At 48.8% G+C, this 24,914-nt stretch overlaps 1 protein-coding gene across 2 annotated transcripts in view; it reads right to left on the bottom strand.

The window, feature by feature from the left end:
- asmtl (acetylserotonin O-methyltransferase-like) overlaps window positions 1-12,762 on the bottom strand; it is a 116,568-nt gene extending 103,806 nt beyond the window's left edge. Inside the window, exon 1 of one of the 2 annotated variants that reach the window (XM_078545093.1) lies at window positions 12,711-12,762. The gene's annotated coding sequence lies outside the window, so the exon portion shown is untranslated. Of the gene's footprint in view, window positions 1-12,595; window positions 12,690-12,710 lie in introns of those variants that run through there. The other variant, XM_078545094.1, reaches the window with a different exon arrangement.
- Window positions 12,763-24,914: the final 12,152 nt, after the last annotated feature.

Raw genomic sequence — 24,914 nt, 5'->3', positions numbered from 1 at the left:
CACATGCACACACAAACACACTGGCACACACACAAACACACTGGCACACACACAAACACACTGGCACTCATACAAACACACGGGCACACACAAACACTGGCACTCACACAAACACACGGGCACACACAAACACATGGGCACACACAAACACACGGGCACACACAAACACACGGGCACACACAAACACACTGGCAGTCACACAAACACATGGGCACACACAAACACACGGGCACACAAACACACTGGCACACACACAAACACACGGGCACACACAAACACTCTGGCACTCACACAAACACACGGGCACACACACAAACACACTGGCACTCACACAAACACACGGGCACTCACACAAACACACTGGCACACACACACAAACACACGGGCACACACACAAACACACTGGCACTCACACAAACACACGGGCACACACACAAACACACTGGCACACACACAAACACACGGGCACACACACAAACACACGGGCACTCACACAAACACACTGGCACTAACACAAACACACGGGCACTCACACAAACACACTGGCACTCACACAAACACACAGGCACTCACACAAACACACTGGCACTCACACAAACACACTGGCACACACACAAACACACTGGCACTCACACACACTGGCACACACACAAACACACTGGCACACACACAAACACACTGGCACACACCGACAAACACACTGGCACACACCAACAAACACACTGGCACACACCAACAAACACACTGGCACACACACAAACACACTGGCACACACAATCACTCACACAAACACACTGGCACACACACAAACACACTGGCACACACCAACAAACACACTGGCACACACCAACAAACACACTGGCACACACACAAACACACTGGCACTCACACAAACACACGGGCACACACAAACACTGGCACAGACACAAACACAATGGCACTCACACAAACACACGGGCACACACAAACACACTGGCACACACAAACACACTGGCACACACACAAACACACTGGCACACACACAAACACACTGGCACACACACAAACACACTGGCACACACACAAACACACTGGCACACACACAAACACACTGGCACTAACACAAACACACTGGCACACACACAAACACACTGGCACTCACACAAACACACGGGCACATGCACACACAAACACACTGGCACTCACACAAACACACGGGCACACACACTGGCACTCACACAAACACACTGGCACTCATACAAACACACGGGCACACACAAACACTGGCACTCACACAAATACACGGGCACACACAAACACATGGGCACACACAAACACACGGGCACACACAAACACACGGGCACACACAAACACACGGGCACACACAAACACACGGGCACACACAAACACACTGGCACTCACACAAACACACGGGCACACACAAACACACGGGCACACAAACACACTGGCACACACACAAACACACGGGCACACACAAACACTCTGGCACTCACACAAACACACGGGCACACACACAAACACACTGGCACTCACACAAACACACGGGCACTCACACAAACACACGGGCACTCACACAAACACACTGGCACACACACACAAACACACGGGCACACACACAAACACACTGGCACTCACACAAACACACGGGCACACACACAAACACACTGGCACACACACAAACACACTGGCACTCACACAAACACACTGGCACTAACACAAACACACGGGCACTCACACAAACACACTGGCACTCACACAAACACACAGGCACTCACACAAACACACTGGCACACACACAAACACACTGGCACTCACACACACTGGCACACACACAAACACACTGGCACACACAAACACACTGGCACACACCAACAAACACACTGGCACACACCAACAAACACACTGGCACACACCAACAAACACACTGGCACACACACAAACACACTGGCACACACAATCACTCACACAAACACACTGGCACACACACAAACACACTGGCACACACCAACAAACACACTGGCACACACCAACAAACACACTGGCACACACACAAACACACTGGCACTCACACAAACACACGGGCACACACAAACACTGGCACAGACACAAACACAATGGCACTCAAACACACGGGCACACACAAACACACTGGCACACACAAACACACTGGCACACACAAACACACTGGCACACACACAAATACACTGGCACACACACAAACACACTGGCACACACACAAACACACTGGGACTAACACAAACACACTGGCACTCACACAAACACACTAGCACATGCACACACAAACACACTGGCACTCACACAAACACACGGACACACACACAAACACACGGGCACTCACACAAACACACGGGCACTCACACAAACACACTGGCACACACACAAACACACTGGCACTCACACAAACACACGGGCACATGCACACACAAACACACTGGCACTCACACAAACACACTGGCACTCACACAAACACACTGGCACTCACACAAACACACTGGCACACGCACACACAAACACACTGGCACTCACACAAACACACGGGCACACACACAAACACACTGGCACTCACACAAACACACGGGCACACACACAAACACACTGGCACAGACACAAACACACTGGCACACACAGAAACACACTGGCACACAGCAACAAACACACTGGCACATGCACACACAAACACACTGGCACATGCACACACAAACACACTGGAACACACACAAACACACGGGCACACACACAAACACACTGGCACAGACACAAACACACTGGCACAGACACAAACACACTGGCACACACAGAAACACACTGGCACATGCACACACAAACACACTGGCACTCACAAACACACGGGCACACACAAACACACTGGCACTCACACAAACACACTGGCGCACACACTGGCACTCACACAAACACACGGGCACACACACAAACACACTAGCACTCACACAAACACACACAAACACTGGCACAGACACAAACACACTGGCACACACACAAACACACTGGCACTCACACAAACACACGGGCACACACACAAACACACGGGCACTCACACAAACACACTGGCACTCACACAAACACACGGGCACTCACACAAACACACAGGCACTCACACAAACACACTGGCACTCACACAAACACACTGGCACTCACACAAACACACTGGCACACACACAAACACACTGGCACTCACACACACTGGCACACACACAAACACACTGGCACACACAAACACAATGGCACACACACAAACACTCTGGCACACACACAAACACACTGGCACACACCAACAAACACACTGGCACACACCAACAAACACACTGGCACACACACAAACACACTGGCACTCACACAAACACACTGGCACACACAAACACACTGGCACACACAAACACACTGGCACACACACAAACACACGGGCACACACACAAACACACTGGCACACACACGAACACACGGGCACTCACACAAACACACTGGCACACACACAAACACACTGGCACTCACACAAACACACGGGCACATGCACACACAAACACACTGGCACTCACACAAACACACGGGCACACACACACTGGCACTCACACAAACACACTAGCACATGCACACACAAACACACTGGCACACACAAACACACGGACACACACACGAACACACGGGCACTCACACAAACACACGGGCACTCACACAAACACACTGGCACACACACAAACACACTGGCACACACACAAACACACTGGCACACACACAAACACACTGGCACACACAATCACTCACACAAACACACTGGCACACACACAAACACACTGGCACACACCAACAAACACACTGGCACACACCAACAAACACACTGGCACACACACAAACACACTGGCACTCACACAAACACACGGGCACACACAAACACTGGCACAGACACAAACACAATGGCACTCACACAAACACACGGGCACACACAAACACACTGGCACACACAAACACACTGGCACACACACAAACACACTGGCACACACACAAACACACTGGCACACACACAAACACACTGGCACTAACACAAACACACTGGCACACACACAAACACACTGGCACTCACACAAACACACGGGCACATGCACACACAAACACACTGGCACTCACACAAACACACGGGCACACACACTGGCACTCACACAAACACACTGGCACTCATACAAACACACGGGCACACACAAACACTGGCACTCACACAAATACACGGGCACACACAAACACATGGGCACACACAAACACACGGGCACACACAAACACACGGGCACACAAACACACGGGCACACACAAACACACGGGCACACACAAACACACTGGCACTCACACAAACACACGGGCACACACAAACACACGGGCACACAAACACACTGGCACACACACAAACACACGGGCACACACAAACACTCTGGCACTCACACAAACACACGGGCACACACACAAACACACTGGCACTCACACAAACACACGGGCACTCACACAAACACACGGGCACTCACACAAACACACGGGCACTCACACAAACACACTGGCACACACACACAAACACACGGGCACACACACAAACACACTGGCACTCACACAAACACACGGGCACACACACAAACACACTGGCACACACACAAACACACTGGCACTCACACAAACACACTGGCACTAACACAAACACACGGGCACTCACACAAACACACTGGCACTCACACAAACACACAGGCACTCACACAAACACACTGGCACACACACAAACACACTGGCACTCACACACACTGGCACACACACAAACACACTGGCACACACAAACACACTGGCACACACCAACAAACACACTGGCACACACCAACAAACACACTGGCACACACCAACAAACACACTGGCACACACCAACAAACACACTGGCACACACCAACAAACACACTGGCACACACACAAACACACTGGCACACACAATCACTCACACAAACACACTGGCACACACACAAACACACTGGCACACACCAACAAACACACTGGCACACACCAACAAACACACTGGCACACACACAAACACACTGGCACTCACACAAACACACGGGCACACACAAACACTGGCACAGACACAAACACAATGGCACTCAAACACACGGGCACACACAAACACACTGGCACACACAAACACACTGGCACACACACAAATACACTGGCACACACACAAACACACTGGCACACACACAAACACACTGGGACTAACACAAACACACTGGCACTCACACAAACACACTAGCACATGCACACACAAACACACTGGCACTCACACAAACACACGGACACACACACAAACACACGGGCACTCACACAAACACACGGGCACTCACACAAACACACTGGCACACACACAAACACACTGGCACTCACACAAACACACGGGCACATGCACACACAAACACACTGGCACTCACACAAACACACTGGCACTCACACAAACACACTGGCACTCACACAAACACACTGGCACACGCACACACAAACACACTGGCACTCACACAAACACACGGGCACACACACAAACACACTGGCACTCACACAAACACACGGGCACACACACAAACACACTGGCACACACAGAAACACACTGGCACACAGCAACAAACACACTGGCACATGCACACACAAACACACTGGCACATGCACACACAAACACACTGGCACACACACAAACACACGGGCACACACACAAACACACTGGCACAGACACAAACACACTGGCACAGACACAAACACACTGGCACACACAGAAACACACTGGCACATGCACACACAAACACACTGGCACTCACAAACACACGGGCACACACAAACACACTGGCACTCACACAAACACACTGGCGCACACACTGGCACTCACACAAACACACGGGCACACACACAAACACACTAGCACTCACACAAACACACACAAACACTGGCACAGACACAAACACACTGGCACACACACAAACACACTGGCACTCACACAAACACACGGGCACACACACAAACACACGGGCACTCACACAAACACACTGGCACTCACACAAACACACGGGCACTCACACAAACACACAGGCACTCACACAAACACACTGGCACTCACACAAACACACTGGCACTCACACAAACACACTGGCACACACACAAACACACTGGCACTCACACACACTGGCACACACACAAACACACTGGCACACACAAACACAATGGCACACACACAAACACTCTGGCACACACACAAACACACTGGCACACACCAACAAACACACTGGCACACACCAACAAACACACTGGCACACACACAAACACACTGGCACTCACACAAACACACTGGCACACACAAACACACTGGCACACACAAACACACTGGCACACACACAAACACACGGGCACACACACAAACACACTGGCACACACACGAACACACGGGCACTCACACAAACACACTGGCACACACACAAACACACTGGCACTCACACAAACACACGGGCACATGCACACACAAACACACTGGCACTCACACAAACACACGGGCACACACACACTGGCACTCACACAAACACACTAGCACATGCACACACAAACACACTGGCACACACAAACACACGGACACACACACGAACACACGGGCACTCACACAAACACACGGGCACTCACACAAACACACGGGCACTCACACAAACACACTGGCACACACACAAACACACTGGCACACACACAAACACACTGGCACACACACAAACACACTGGCACTCACACAAACACACGGGCACATGCACACACAAACACACTGGCACTCACACAAACACACTGGCACTCACACAAACACACGGGCACTCACACAAACACACTGGCACTCACACAAACACACGGGCACATGCACACACAAACACACTGGCACTCACACAAACACACGGGCACACACACAAACACACTGGCACTCACACAAACACACTGGCACTCACACAAACACACGGGCACACACAAACACACTGGCACAGACACAAACACACTGGCACACACAGAAACACACTGGCACACAGCAACAAACACACTGGCACATGCACACACAAACACACGGGCACATGCACACACAAACACACTGGCACACACACAAACACACGGGCACACACACAAACACACACAAACACTGGCACACACACAAACACACTGGCACACACAGAAACACACTGGCACATGCACACACAAACACACTGGCACTCACAAACACACGGGCACACACAAACACACTGGCCCTCACACAAACACACTGGCGCACACACACTGGCACTCACACAAACACACGGGCAGACACACAAACACACTAGCACACACACAAACACACACAAACACTGGCACAGACACAAACACACTGGCACTCACACAAACACACGGGCACACACAAACACACTGGCACACACACAAACACACTGGCACTCACACAAACACACGGGCACTCACACAAACACACGGGCACTCACACAAACACACGGGCACTCACACAAACACACGGGCACACACACATACACACTGGCACACACACAAACACACTGGCACTCACACAAACACACTGGCACTCACACAAACACACGGGCACATGCACACACAAACACACTGGCACTCACACAAACACACGGGCACACACACACAGGCACTCACACAAACACACTGGCACTCACACAAACACACTGGCACATGAACACACAAACACACTGGCACTCACACAAACACACGGGCACACACACAAACACACTGGCACACACACAAACACACTGGCACACACAGAAACACACTGGCACACACAGAAACACACGGGCACTCACACAAACACACGGGCACTCACACAAACACACTGGCACTCACACAAACACACGGGCACATGCACACACAAACACACTGGCACTCACACAAACACACTGGCACATGCACACACAAACACACTGGCACTCACACAAACACACGGGCACACACACAAACACACTGGCACTCACACAAACACACGGGCACACACACAAACACACTGGCACACACCAACAAACACACTGGCACATGCACAAACACACTGGCACTCACACAAACACACGGGCAAATGCACACACAAACACACTGGCACACACACAAACACACGGGCACACACACAAACACACTGGCACACACAAACACACGGGCACACACAAACACACGGGCACACACAAACACACTGGCACACACAAACACACTGGCACTCACACAAACACACGGGCACATGCACACACAAACACACTGGCACTCACACAAACACACTGGCACTCACACAAACACACTGGCACTCACACAAACACACTGGCACACGCACACACAAACACACGGGCACACACACAAACACACTGGCACAGACACAAACACACTGGCACACACAGAAACACACTGGCACATGCACACACAAACACACTGGCACTCACAAACACACGGGCACACACAAACACACTGGCACTCACACAAACACACTGGCGCACACACACTGGCACTCACACAAACACACGGGCACATGCACACACAAACACACTGGCACACACACAAACACACGGGCACACACAAACACACTGGCACTCACAAACACACGGGCACACACAAACACACGGGCACACACAAACACACGGGCACACACAAACACACTGGCACTCACACAAACACACTGGCGCACACACACTGGCACTCACACAAACACACGGGCACACACACAAACACACTGGCACTCACACAAACACACACAAACACTGGCACAGACACAAACACACTGGCACTCACACAAACACACGGGCACACACAAACACACTGGCACACACAAACACACTGGCACACACAAACACACTGGCACTCACACAAACACACGGGCACACACACAAACACACGGGCACTCACACAAACACACTGGCACTCACACAAACACACTGGCACACACACAAACACACTGGCACACACACAAACACACGGGCACATGCACAGACAAACACACTGGCACTCACACAAACACACGGGCACTCACACAAACACACTGGCACATGCACACACAAACACACTGGCACATGCACACACAAACACACTGGCACACACACAAACACACTGGCACACACACAAACACACTGGCACTCACACAAACACACGGGCACTCACACAAACACACGGGCACTCACACAAACACATGGGCACTCACACAAACACACTGGCACACACACAAACACACTGGCACTCACACAAACACACGCGCACATGCACACACAAACACACTGGCACTCACACAAACACACGGGCACACACACACTGGCACTCACACAAACACACTGGCACTCACACAAACACACTGGCACTTACACAAACACACGGGCACATGCACACACACAAACACACTGGCACTCACACAAACACACGGGCACTCACACAAACACACGGGCACACACAAACACACTGGCACTCACACAAACACATGGGCACACACAAACACATGGGCACACACAAACACACGGGCACACACAAAGACACGGGCACACACAAACACACGGGCACACACAAACACACTGGCACACACAAACACACTGGCACACACACAAACACACGGGCACACACACAAACACACTGGCACTCACACAAACACACGGGCACTCACACAAACACACTGGCACACACACACAAACACACGGGCACACACACAAACACACTGCACTCACACAAACACACTGGCACACACACAAACACACTGGCACACGCAGTGGCACTCACACAGGCACTGGCAGACACAGACACACTGGCACAAACACACATACATTGGCGCACACACACCCCTCTCATTCACACAGCACTCGGCGCACACACACAGACACTGGCACACAGACAGACACTGGCACACAGACAGACACTGGCACACAGACACTGGGACACACACAGACACCGGGACACACACAGACACCGACACAGACAGACACTGGGACACAGACAGACACCGACACAGACAGACACTGGGACACAGACAGACACCGACACACACAGACACTGGCACACAGACAGACACTGGCACACAGACAGACACTGGCACACAGACAGACACTGGGACACAGACAGACACTGGGACACACACAGACACTGGCACACACACAGACACTGGGACACACACAGACACTGGGACACACACAGACACTGGCACACAGACAGACACTGGGACACACACAGACACTGGCACACACACATACACTGGCACACACACAGACACTGGCACACACACAGACACTGGGACACACACAGACACTGGCACACAGACACTGGGACACACACAGACACTGGCACACAGACAGACACTGGCACACACACAGACACTGGCACACAGACAGACACTGGCACACAGACAGACACTGGGACACACACAGACACTGGGACACAGACAGACACTGGGACACACACAGACACTGGCACACAGACAGACACTGGCACACACAGACACTGGCACACAGACAGACACTGGCACACAGACAGACACTGGCACACAGACAGACACTGGGACACACACAGACACTGGGACACAGACAGACACTGGGACACACACAGACACTGGGACACACACAGACACTGGCACACAGACAGACACTGGGACACACACAGACACTGGGACACAGACAGACACTGGGACACACACAGACACTGGGACACACACAGACACTGGCACACAGACAGACACTGGGACACACACAGACACTGGGACACAGACAGACACTGGCACACAGACACTGGGACACACACAGACACTGGCACACAGACAGACACTGGGACACACACAGACACTGGCACACAGACAGACACTGGGACACACACAGACACTGGGACACAGACAGACACTGGCACACAGACACTGGGACACACACAGACACTGGCACACAGACACTGGGACACACACAGACACTGGCACACAGACACTGGGACACACACAGACACTGGGACACACACAGACACTGGGACACACACAGACACTGGGACACACACAGACACTGGCACACAGACAGACACTGGGACACACACAGACACTGGGACACACACAGACACTGGCACACACACACAGACACTGGGACACACACAGACACTGGGACACACACAGACACTGGCACACAGACACTGGGACACAGACACTGGGACACAGACACTGGGACACACACAGACACTGGCACACAGACAGACACTGGGACACACACAGACACTGGCACACAGACAGACACTGGCACACAGACAGACACTGGGACACAGACAGACACTGGGACACACACAGACACTGGGACACACACAGACACTGGGACACACACAGACACTGGGACACAGACAGACACTGGGACACACACAGACACTGGCACACAGACAGACACTGGCACACACACAGACACTGGGACACACACAGACACTGGCACACAGACACTGGCACACAGACACTGGCACACAGACACTGGGACACACACAGACACTGGCACACAGACAGACACTGGGACACACACAGACACTGGCACACAGACAGACACTGGCACACAGAAAGACACTGGGACACACACAGACACTGGCACACAGACAGACACTGGCACACAGACAGACACTGGGACACACACAGACACTGGGACACACACAGACACTGGGACACACACAGACACTGGCACACAGACACTGGCACACAGACACTGGGACACACACAGACACTGGCACACAGACAGACACTGGGACACACACAGACACTGGCACACAGACAGACACTGGCACACAGACAGACACTGGGACACACACAGACACTGGGACACACACAGACACTGGGACACACACAGACACTGGCACACAGACAGACACTGGCACACACACAGACACTGGGACACAGACAGACACTGGCACACAGACAGACACTGGGACACACACAGACACTGGCACACAGACAGACACTGGGACACACACAGACACTGGGACACAGACAGACACTGGCACACACACAGACACTGGGACACACACAGACACTGGGACACAGACAGACACTGGCACACAGACACTGGGACACACACAGACACTGGCACACAGACACTGGGACACACACAGACACTGGGACACAGACAGACACTGGCACACAGACAGACACTGGGACACACACAGACACTGGGACACAGACAGACACTGGCACACAGACACTGGGACACACACAGACACTGGGACACACACAGACACTGGCACACAGACACTGGCACACACACAGACACTGGCACACAGACAGACACTGGGACACACACAGACACTGGCACACAGACACTGGGACACACACAGACACTGGCACACAGACAGACACTGGCACACAGACAGACACTGGGACACACACAGACACTGGCACACAGACAGACACTGGCACACAGACAGACACTGGGACACACACAGACACTGGGACACAGACAGACACTGGGACACACACAGACACTGGGACACAAACGCTGCAAGAGTTCTGTCGATGCGGCCCACTCTTGTCAATCCTTCACAGGACTTTGCTCCTGGAATCACCCACCGATTCCTCTCTCTCTCGGGACAGCCCTGCCCCACACAAATCGCACCGGTCCCGATCCCGCTTCCCCTGTCACTGTCCACCCCTCCCTCCCGCTCCCTCTCGCTCCCTCTCTCACCTGTTATCGGGGGAAATGGAAGGACTGACGGTGGTGCACTGTACGCCTGCGCAGTGCGCATGCGGGTGGAGAAACGCCGGGGCCGCAGTGCGCATGCGGGTGTGGGAGTTCTGGGACCGTTGAAGGGGAGTAGAGGAGTACAGTGCGCCTGCGCCATTCACTGCTTTATTTTCTCTCTGTCCTTCCCCTGGCTCTGTGATTGACATGTGGTCCAGATCAGATGGGAATAGTTAAAGACAGGTGGATGAGAGAGTGCCTTGAATTCTGAAATTAGCTTTTTTCAGAGCTGAAATTTGACTTCAAAATAGACTCCATATTACTCAGGGGTCAAAGTATGAGGAAAGTATGTTGTGAAGAGGAGATGAGGTTGCAGATGGACATAGGTTGTGAGTGGGCAAAGACCTGGCAAATGGAGTTTAATGTGGGAAAATTGTAGTTGTTCACTTCGGCAGGAAGAACAAAAAAAACACAGTATCACTTAAATGGAGAATGGCTGCATAATTCTGAGGTGCAGAGGGACCTAGGTGTTCTAGTACATGAGTCACAAAAAAGTTGGTATGCGGGTAAGAAGGCTAATAGAATGCTATTCTTTATTATGGGAGGGATTGAACATAAAAGTAAGGATGTTATGCTTCACTTATACAGGGCATTGATGAGACCGCACCTCGAATACTGTGCGCGGTTTTGTTCTCCTTATTTAAGGAAGGATGTAAATGCACTGAGGGTAGTTCAAAGAAGGTTTACTACATTGATACTTGGAATGAGTGGGTTGTCTGATATAGATGGGTTGGTGGAGTGGGCGGTAAAGTGGCAGATGGATTTTAACATAGAGAAGTGTGAGGTCATACATTTAGGGAGGTCAAACAGTTACAGGGATTACAAAATAAATGGGAATATACTAAGGGGTAGATGAAGTGAGAGGTCTTGGCGTACAAGTACACAGGTCCCTGAAGGCAGCAGTTCAAGTAGACAAGGTTGTAAAGAAGGCATATGGAATGCTCTCCTTCATTGGCAGAGGTATCGAATATAAAAGTAAGGATATAATGTTGGAATTGTATAAAACACTGGTGAGGCCACAACTGGAGTATTGTGTGCAGTTCTGGTCACCACATTACAGGAAGGATGTAGTAGCTCTGGAGAGAGTGCAGAGGAGGTTTACAAGAATATTGCCAGGGTTGGAAAAGTGTAGCTACAAGAAGAGATTGGATAGGTTGGGGTTATTTTCCTTAGAACAAAGAAGGCTGAGAGGTGACTTGATTGAGGTGTACAAAATTATGAGGGGAATAGATAGAGTGGACAGGATAACATTGTTTCCCTTGGCAGAGAATTCTAGAACCAGGGGACATAGATTCAAGATAAGTGGCAGAAGGTGTAGGGGGGACATGAGGAAGAGCTTTTTTACGCAGAGTGTAGTGGGTGTCTCGAATTCGCTGCCCAAGTTGGTGGTAGAGGCAGAAACTTTAAACTCTTTTAAAAAGTACCTGGATCTGCACCTAAAGTGCTGTAAGCTGCAGGGCTATGGGCCGGGTGCAGGAAGGTGGGATTAGAAAGGGCATCTGGTTGTCCTCGGGCTGGCATGGACAAGATGGGCTGAATGGCCTCCTTCTGTGCTGTAACTTTTCTATGGTTCTATGGTCTTATGAGGAAAGGTTGAACAGACTGGGCTTGTTTCCACAGGAGTTTAGAAGAGTGAGGGATGACTTGATTGAAGTATATAAGATCCTGAATGGGCTTGACAAGGTGGATGTCGAAAGGATGTTTCTTCTTGTGGGTGAGTCCAGAACTAGGGGGCACTGTTTTAAAGTTAGGGGTTGATATTTTAGGACAGAGATGTGGAGAATTTTTTTCTCTGAGGGCTGTGCAACATTGGAACTCTGCCTCAGAAGGCGGTGGGGGCGGGGGGTTACCTGAATATTTTTGAGGTAGATAAAGTCTTGTTAGGCACAGGGATCAAAGGTCATCGGGGTTAGATGGGAATCTGGAAATTTAAACACCAGAAGATCAGCCATGATTTTAGTGAATGGCGGAGCAGGCTTGAGTGGTCTACTCCTGTTCCTATTTCTTATGTTCTTATGAAAGAATAAATAACCTAGTCTTTTATTCCTTGTAATGTAGAAGGTTAAGGGGCGATTTGCTTGAAGTCTTTAGAGTTTTGAAAGAAATCGACAGAGTAGATAGAAATGTTTTTCCATTGGCGGTGGAGTCTTACAAAAAGAAAGAAAAATTTACATTTATATAGTGCACGTCACAAGTCCCAAAGCACTCTTCATCCAGTGAAGTACTTTCTGAAATGCAGTCACTGTTGCAAAGTAAGAAACACAGCAGTCAATTTTGTGCAAGGTCCCACAAGCAAGAATGCGATATTGTCCAGAGATTCTGTTTTAGTCTTGTTAGTTGAGGGATATATATATATTGGCCCAACCAGTGTCAGCTGGTATGGTGGGATTTAAACCCGTGCGCCCAGAGCATTAGCCTGGCACTCTGGATTACTAATCTACTACTAGGGATCTGGTGTCCTTGGACACTAGTCAATGAAAGTAAACAGGCAGGTACAGCAAGTAATTAGGAAGGCAAATGATATGTTGGCCTTCATTGCAAGAGGATTTGAGTTCAGAAGTGGAGAAGTCTTCCTGCAGTTATACAGGCTTGGTGAGACCACACCTAGAATATTGTGTGCAGTTTTGATCTCCCTACCTAAGAAAAGGATATACTTGCCATAGAGGGAGTGCACCGAAGGTTCACTAGGCTGATACCGGGCATGAGGAGAGATCAGTTCGACTGGGCCTGCATTCACTAGAGTTTAGAAGAATGAGAGGGGATCTGATTGAAACTTATAAAATTCTAACAGGGCTAGACAGACTAGATGCAGGGAGGATGTTTCCCATGGCTGGGGAGTCCAGAACCAGGGGCCACAGTCTCAGGATACGGGACAGGCCATTTAGGACTGAGATGAGGAACAATTTCTTCACTCAGAGGGTGGTCAACCTGTGGAATTCTCTACCACAGAAGGCTGTGGAGGCTGGGTGACTGAGGATATTCAAGAAAGAAATTGATATTTTTTTGGATATTAGGGGCATCAAGGGGTGTGGAGAGAAAGTAGGAATATAGCGTTGAGATAAAGAATCAGCCATGATCATATTGAATGGCGGAGCAGGCTTGAAGGGCCGAATGGCCTACTCCTGCTCCAAGTTTCTATGTTTCTAGCCCACTATGCCACCATTTCCATGTAGAACCTTATCAAATGTCTCTAGAAGTCTAAATAAAATACACCCATAATAAGAACAGAAGAAATAGGAGCTGGAGTAGGCTACTTGGCCGTTCGAGCCTGTTCTATCATTCAACAAGATCTCCTACTTCAACTCTATCTTTCCAGATTTTATCCACATAACCCTAAATTCCCTTAGTGCTCAAAAATCTATTGATCTCATTCTTGAATATATTCATTGTCTGAGCATCCATAGCTCTCTGGGGTAGAGAATTCCAAGGACTCAAACCTTTGTGTGAAGAAATGTCTTCTTATCACAGTCCTAAATGGTCAACCTCTTATTCTGAGACTGGGACCCCATGATCCCAGCTCAGTGAAGGGCAGTTCTGGGGCACGCGGGATGGGAAAGTAACAGAAATTGACATTGGGTTGGCATCCCATCAACCTGCCCTCTTCTAGATTTCCCTAGGGTGGGATTGAAGGTAAGCGGGAAACTGCCTTGGATTTGTTAGATAATTAAGTATCTAACTTAATTAGATGTTCTCACCCTCAATCCTGGGTTTTTCAGCCTGGGAACTGTTTCCTGTCCTGTCCTTAACTCACCAGAGTCACTGAGGTGAGTGTACAGCAGGGAGGGCTTCTTCAGCGAAACTGACAGGCTGGGAAGGCTTTGTTCAGTTCCACGGAGGAGCTCCAGCCTTGGTCATTGAGAGTCTGCAGTTCAAAGCACTTCTTCTCAGAGAGTGCTTTCAGTTATTGGCAGGAAATTTCCAACTTCTCAGGAGGCACTTCACCTGTCTGGCACTTAACTCACCTTCAATTACAATTTCCTGCTACCAGCCATGGTAGGGGAGCAGCTTCTGCTGCTCCGTCTTACACTTCATTGCCGTGGGTCAAGAGTAGGAGCCACACTACCACCAACAGCACCAACACCAGCTGCCTTATGCTCAACTGCATGCCCCTCCACAGGGCAGAGCGGACATGCGCCTAGAGCCAGCTTGAAGGAGGCAAGACCGGGGCAAAGGGTTTACAGGCAGAGGATCAACTCTCTTGACATGCCTCCGAACCAGTGCATCAAGAAGCTCAGGCATTCAGGACAGGTTGCTGCTGACATTTGCAGCCTCTTGGAACAAAACCTCCTTCCCAGTGGACCAGGTGGGCCTGTTTTGCTAGTGGCTGATAAGGTGCCTGTATGGCCCTCCGCTATATGCCCCACCAACCACCATCCCCCCCCTCACTCTCCCCTGCCACCACTTGGACTTCTACCTCTCACCAGCTCTTAGTTGTGAGTGTTCTTAATGGCTGGCATGGAGAGGAGAGAAAGACACCATTCGTGGAGGGTGACGGTGAGGCATATACGTGAGAGAACAACAGGCTGAGGGTCAGCGTGAGTGTTGACTGTTCAGATAGGGATGTGAGGGAGAGGAGTGAGTGGAACTGCAAGGTGTGTTGACCTGAGGCGTGCTGTGTGGGAGAACGTTGGACAAGTGAGGGTGTCGGGCTTGGTGCCTGAAAGTGTTAGGTCAGTCACATGCCATGCCCTCCTGAGGTCACGCAAAAGGTAGAAGTTTGGAACTCTCTACCACAACTAACAATTGATGCTAGGTCAATTGTTAATTTTAAACTGAGATTGTTTAGTGTTTTATTAGCCGAAATTATTATGGGACACAGATAAAGGCATATGGAGTAAGGTAATGACACAAAACTAAATGGAAATATGAATTGTGAGGAGGATGCAAAGAGGCTTCAAGGGGATTTGGACAAACTAAGTGATATAGTTTGGATAAGCATAAGGTTGATAGGAGGATCAGGGGTGCAGAATGTTTCTTAAATGGTGAGAGATTGGGAAGTGTTGATGTCCAAAGGGATCTGGGTGTCCTTGTTTAAAAGTCACTGAAAGCTAACATGCAGTTGCAGCAAGCAATTGGGAAGGCGAGCGGTATGTTGTCCTTTATCGCAAGAGGATATGAGTTCAGAGTAAAGATGGTTTGCTTCAATTTTGGAGAACTTTGGTTAGGCCACACCTGGAGTACCATGCACAGTTTTTGTCCCCTTACCTAAGGAAGGATATATTTGCCACAGAGGGAGTGCAGCGGAGGTCCACCAGACTGATTCTGGGGATGGTGGAACTGTCCTATGAGGAGAGATTGAGGAGACTGGGCCTGTTTTCTCTGGAGTTTAGAAGAATGAGAGGTGATCTCATTGAAACTTACAAATTTCTTAAAGGGCTAGACAGGGTAGACCCAGAAAGGATGTTTCCCCTGGATGTGGGCTCACAATCTGAGACACAGTCTTAGAAGAAGGGTCAAGCCATTTAGAACTGAGATGAGGAAGAATTTCTTCACTCAGGGGGTAGTGAATCTTTGGAATTTTCTACCCCAGAGAGCTGTGGAAGCTCAATCATTGAGCATGTTCAAGACAGAGGTCGATAGATTTCTAGGTACTAATTACATCAAGAGATATGGGGATAGCACGGGAAAATGGCGTTGAAGTAGATGGCTAGCCATGATCTAGTTGAATGTTGGAACAGGCTCAAGGGGCTGAATGGCCTACTCCTGCTCCTATTTCCTATGTTCCTAAGGTCGCAGATGAGCCATAAATCTCATTGAATGGTGGGACAGGCTCAAGGGGCTAAATGGCCTCCTCATGTTCCTATGAGATTGTAATTCTATACATAGTTATGAAATTACACTGCATGATTCTGACTGCTCCCTGCCTTTAGGAGGAATTGTGGAAAATTATGAAAAAACTGAAAAGAAAGGAGAGCCCAGGAGAGGCTATTAAAGTCTCCAGAACACAAAATAGGACAGAGTGTTTGGAAAGAGCTAGGAATCTAACTTCAAGCACATCAGATAAAGGGACGACAATGAGAAAGGGGACGGGAAATACAGGACTGAAGGTGTTGTATCTGAATGCACGCAGTATACGAAATGAGGTAAGTGAGCTTGTGGCGCAGATTAAAATTGGCAGGTATGATGTGGTGGGCATCACGGAGACATGGCTGCAAGGGGATCAGGACTGGGAGCTAAATATCCAAGGATATACATCCTATCGAAAAGATAGGCAGGTTGGCAGAGGGGGTGGGGTTGCTTTGTTAGTAAGAAGTGAAATTAAATCGATAGCAAGAAACGACGTAAGGTCAGATGATGTAGAATCTGTGTGGGTAGAGTTGAGGAACCGCAAAGGTAAAAAAAAACATAATGGGAGTTATGTACAGGTGTCTGAACAGTTGTCAGGATGTGGGGCACAAGATACACCAGGAGATAGAAAAGGTGGGTAAGAAATGCAAGGTTACAGTGATCATGGGGGATTTCAATATGCAAGTAGACTGGGAAAATCAGGTTGGTAGTGGATCCCAAGAAAAGGAATTTGTGGAATGTCTACGAGATGGCGTTTTGGAGCAGCTTGTGTTGGAGCCCACTAGGGAACAGGCAATTCTAGATTTAGTGATGTGTAATGAGGCAGATTTGATGAGGGAGCTTAAGGTGAAGGAACCCTTAGGAGGAAGTGACCATAATATGATAGCATTTACCCTGCAATTTGAGAGGAAAAAGCTGGAATCAGATGTAACAGTATTACAGTTGAATAAAGGCAACTACAGAGGCATGAGGGAGGAGCTGGCCAGAATTGACTGGGAGATGAGCCTAGCAGGAAAGACAGTGGAACAGCAATGGCAGGAGATTCTGGGAGTAATTTGGGAGACACAGCAACAATTCATCCCTTGGAAGAAGAAGCATACTAAAGGGAGGACAAGGCAACCATGGCTGACGAGAGAAGTCAGGGACAGCATAAAATCTAAAGAGAAAGCATACAATGCGGCGAAAAGCAGTGGGAAACCAGGGGATTGGGAAGCCTACAAAGACCAACAGAAGACAACTAAAAAAGAAATAAGGAGGGAGAAGATTAAATATGAGGGAAACAAGCCAGTAATATAAAAGAAGATTGCAAGAGTTTTTTAGATATATGAAGGGTAAGAAAGGAGCAAAAGTGGACATTGGGCCACTGGAAAATGACGCTGGAGAAGTAGTAGTGGGGAACAAAGAAATGGCGGAGGAACTGAATAGGTACTTTGCGTCGGTCTTCACGGTGAAAGACACGAGTAACATCCCCAAAGTTCAAGAGAGTCGGGGGGCGGGGGCAGAGGTGAGTATGGTGACCATTACCAAGGAGAAGGTGGTAGGAAAACTGAAAGGTATGAAGGTGGATAAATCACCTGGACCAGATGGATTACACCCCAGAGTTCTGAAGGAGATAGCTAAAGAGATAGTGGAGGTGTTAGTGGTGATCTTTCAGGAAATCACTCGAGTCAGGGAGGGTCCCAGAGGACTGGAAAATCGCTAATGCAACCCCCCTTTTTAAGAAGGGAGTGAGGCAAAAGACGGGAAATTACAGGCCGATTAGCCTGACCTCGGTCGTTGGTAAGATTTTAGAGTCCATTATTAAGGATGAGATTTCAGAATACTTGGAAGTGCATTGTAAAATAGGGCAAAGTCAGCATGGTTTCATCAAGGGGAGGTCATGCCTGACAAATCTGTTAGAATTCTTTGAGAAGGTAATGAGTAGGTTAGACAAAGAAGAGCCAATGGATGTTATCTACTTGGACTTCCAGAAGGCCTTTGACAAGGTGCCGCACGGAGGCTGCTCAGTAAGATAAGAGCCCATGGTGTTAGAGGCAAGGTACTAGCATGGATAGAAGATTGGCTGTCTGGCAGGAGGCAGAGAGTGGGGATAAGGGGGTCCTTCTCAGGATGGCGGCTGGTGACTAGTGGAGTTCTGCAGGGGTCAGTGTTGGGACCACAGCTTTTCACTTTATACATTAATGATCTAGATGAAGGAACTGAGGGCATCCTGGCTAAGTTTGCAGATGATACAAAGATAGGTGGAGGGACAGGTAGTATTGAAGAGGCGGGGAGGCTGCAGAAGGATTTGGATAGGTTAGGAGAATGGGCAAAGAAGTGGCAGATGGAATACAACGTGGAGAAGTGTGAGGTCATGCACTTTGGTAGGAAGAATAGAGGCATAGACTATTTTCTAAATGGGAAGAGAATTCAGAAATCTGGAGTGCAAAGGGAATTGGCAGTCCTAGTCCAGGATTCTCTTAAGGTCAACTTGCAGGTTGAGTCGGTAGTTAGGAAGGCAAATGCAATGTTGGCATTTATTTCGAGAGGACTAGAATATAAAAGCAGGGATATGCTGCTGAAGCTTTATAAGGCTCTGGTCAGACCACATTTAGAATATTGTGAGCAAATATGGGCCCCGTATCTCAGGAAGGATGTTTTGGCCCTGGAGAGAGTCCAGAGGAGGTTCATGAGAATGATCCCAGGAATAAAAGGCTTAACATATGAGGAACATTTGAGGACTCTAGGTCTATACTCGATGGAGTTTAGAAGGATGAGAGGGGATCTGATTGAAACTTACAGAACACTGAAAGGTCTGGATAGAGTGGACGTGGGGAAGATGTTTCCATTAGTAGGAGAGACTAGGACCCAAGGGCACAGCCTCAGAGTAAAGGAAAGACCTTTTAGTGATGAGGAGAAACTTCTTTAGCCAGAGAGTGGTGAATCTATGGAATTCATTGCCACAGAAGGCTGTGGAGGCCAGGCCATTGAGTGTATTTAAGACCGAGATAGATAGGTTCTTGATCGGTATGGGGATCAAAGGTTACGGGGAGAAGGCGGGAGAATGGGGTTGAGAAACTTATCAGCCATGATTGAATGGCAGAGCAGACTCGATGGGCCGAATGGCCTAATTTCTGCTCCTATGTCTTATGGTCTTATGGAATGTATTGCCAGACTGGGGATTGAGGTAGTTTGTTTGAAGTTGGGCCTTAGGAGTTAATTTGACGTGGAGGTGGTAGATTCCATAATGGAGATCAAATAGTTGGAATTTGTCAACATGTTTAATGCTTGAATCAGCTCCTTACGACAGAAGGGAAATAGGAACTGTACATTCAATAAGTTGGGCATGGAAAATTGGCTAAGGTTTCCACCCGTAATTCCTCCGTATTGGCCACTACTGAATAAGTATTTGATCAGAAGGCAGGTAGGGACAGGATCAGGCTTGGTTGTGATGGCCTGCATTATCAAATAGCCTGCTGGTACTTGCTGTCAAGACTTACACAATAATAACCACTTGGGTGAAGTATCTAAAGAATCCCAGTCTCTGTGGAACTCTACCTCAGTGGTAGGGAAATGATTGGAGAAGATTCTTTGTGACAGGATTTACTACCATTTGGAAGCAAATGGGCATATTAGTGAGAGGCAGCATGGTTTTGTGAAGGGGAGGTTGTGTCTCACTAACTTGATCGAGTTTTTCGAGGAAGTGACAAAGATGATCGACGATGGAAGGGCAGTGGATGTTATCTACATGGATTTCAGTAAGGCCTTTGACAAGGTCCCTCATAGCAGACTGGTACAGAAGATAAAGTCACACGGTGAGCTGACAAGATGGATACAGAATTGGCTTGGTCATAGAAGACAGAGGGTAGCAGTGGAAGGGTGCTTTTCTGAATGGAGAGCTGTGACTAGTGGTGTTCCACAGGGATCAGTGCTGGGACCTTTGCTGTTTGTAGTATACATAAATGATTTGGAGGAAAATGTAACTGGGCTAATTAGTAAGTTTGCAGACAACACTAAGGTTGGAGGAGTTGCAGATAGTGAAGAGGATTGTCAAAGGATACAATGGGATATAGATCGTTTGGAGACTTGGGCGGAGAAATGGCAGATGGAGTTTAATCCGGACAAATGCGAGGTAATGCATTTTGGAAGGTCTAATACAGGTAGGAATTATACAGTAAAGGGCAGAACCCTTAAGTGCATCAACGGGCAAAGGGATCTGGGTGTACAGGTCCACAGGTCACTGAAAGTGGTGGATAAGGTAGTCAGGAAGGCATATGGCATGCTTGCCTTCATCGGCAGGGGTATTGAGTATAAAAGCTGGGAAGTCATGCTGCAGCTGTATAGAACCTTGGTTAGGCCACACTTGGAATATTGCGTGCAATTCTGGTCGCCACATTACCAGAAGGATATGGAGGCATTGGAGAGGGTGCAGAGGAGGTTTACCAGGATGCTGCCTGGTCTGGAAGTTATTAGCCATGAGGAGAGGTTGGAGAAACTCGGATTGTTCTCACTAGAGCGACGGAGATTGAGGGGCGACTTGATAGAAGTTTACAAAATTATGAGTGGCATGGACAGAGTAGATAGTCAGAAGCTTTTTCCCAGGGTGGAAGAGTCAATTACTAGGGGACATAGATTTAAGGTGAGAGGAGAAAACTTTAGAGGAGATGTGCGGGACAAGTTTTTTACGCAGAGGGTAGTGAGTGTCTGGAATTCGCTACCAGAAGAGGTGGTGGAAGCAGGTACGATAGTGGTGTTTAAGAGGCAGTTGACAAATACATGAATAGGATGTGAATAGAGGGATACGGATCCCGGAAGTGCAAAATGTTTTAGTTTGACAGGCAATATGATCGGCGCAGGCTTGGAGGGCCGAAGGGCCTGTTCCTGTGCTGTACTTTTCTTTGTTCTCTTTGTTCTTTGTAGAACAGTGAGGAAATCAGTGCCTTCAGAAGGGAAGGGGAAACCTCTCTACCTTTCTACCTCTTTCTCTTCCTTTAGGGTGCTCCTTAAAACCTACCTCCTTGTCCAAACTTTTGGTCGTCTGCCCTAGTGCCTCTTCTGTAAAGTGCTTTGGGAAATTTCACTACATAATTTTCACTACATAAAAAGCGCTATATAAATACAAGGTGTGGTTGGGAAGAATCAGGAGGGAAATTTGTATGGACATTCCAGCAGCAGATGAGCTGGAGTAGGGATTGTACACAGGGGGGGATTCAGTCCGACTTTATCATGTAAAGGTATTTGGATGCTTGTGCTGTCTTGTACTTTGCGCTATCTTATATTGACATGGAGCAAACAGAATTTGCAAATAACTGACTACCCAGTGTCACTGTACTAGAGTGCAGCAAATTGACGATTGTGTTTCAACCACTTCAGAGAGTTAGGAAATCCAAATTTCGATCGTGTTTGCTTGATGTGGGGCAAAAGAAGTGTATGCCAATGTCCAAATAATCAAGTCAATGTTTTTTAAAACCATTTTCAGAATATGGGTATCATTGGCAGGGCTGACATTTACTGACCATTGCAAAGAATTTATTCGGAGGAGCATTGACACACCGAATATTCTGCTGTCGGGAATGATTTGGGCAGAGACCATCGCCTGTTTGGATAAATATTTGAAGCAGAACAAAACACTGGACAAAGGAAAGAGATTTTCACAGCGGGATTAGTTTTGAATTTTGCCAGCGTGGGCACATTGCCCCAAATGGCCGCCTTGGCTCCAAGGTAAAAAGTTTGGAAAAAATCCACAGCTCTGTACATGACTTCCAAAAGTTTCAAAAATGGGCATAGTTTTCCTTTCCACGTGCTTCTCAAGTTAAGTTGACTTCTGAAGGACGCCTAGCCAGCAAGTGAAAATTGCAGAACAACAGGGAAAATAAGTTAGCAAGAGGGCATCTCAAGGCTGGATTAAAAAGTTGATATTTTAAGACAAACCAGGAGGTAGCCAGAAGAAGCGATTTTGGGAGAGAATTCCATAGGGCAGACCAGCCACAGATGACGGAGCAAACAGAATGGGAAATAAAACTGTCAAATGGATTCAGAGAAGGGGCAGATGGTTGCAGAGATGCACAGATGGAAGTAAAGAAAGAAAGACTCGCATCCATATATAGCCTTTCACAATCGCAGGACATCCCAATCCACCTTGTAGCCAATTAAGTTATTTTGAGGAGTAATCACTGTTGCAATGTAGAGTGGAGTGAAGCTGTAAAGCGACTGGAAAATAAAGATGGGGAAAATGAAGAGGGAACAATATCATTTTTTGCGGTATCCAGTTTCACAAAAGGGAATAGACAGAAAAGGATATGTAGTTGCCATATGCCAGACCCAACTGCCATACATGTAGGGCAGGATTTTACCGACGGCGAGCGGGGGGCAGGGCACACT

This window comes from Cetorhinus maximus, chromosome 7 (genome assembly GCF_964194155.1).
Source record: "Cetorhinus maximus chromosome 7, sCetMax3.hap1.1, whole genome shotgun sequence".
Classification (NCBI taxonomy): Eukaryota; Metazoa; Chordata; class Chondrichthyes; order Lamniformes; family Cetorhinidae; genus Cetorhinus; species Cetorhinus maximus.
The sequence above is the reverse complement of the archived record's forward strand: the minus strand, read 5'-3'. Positions and strand labels throughout refer to the sequence as shown.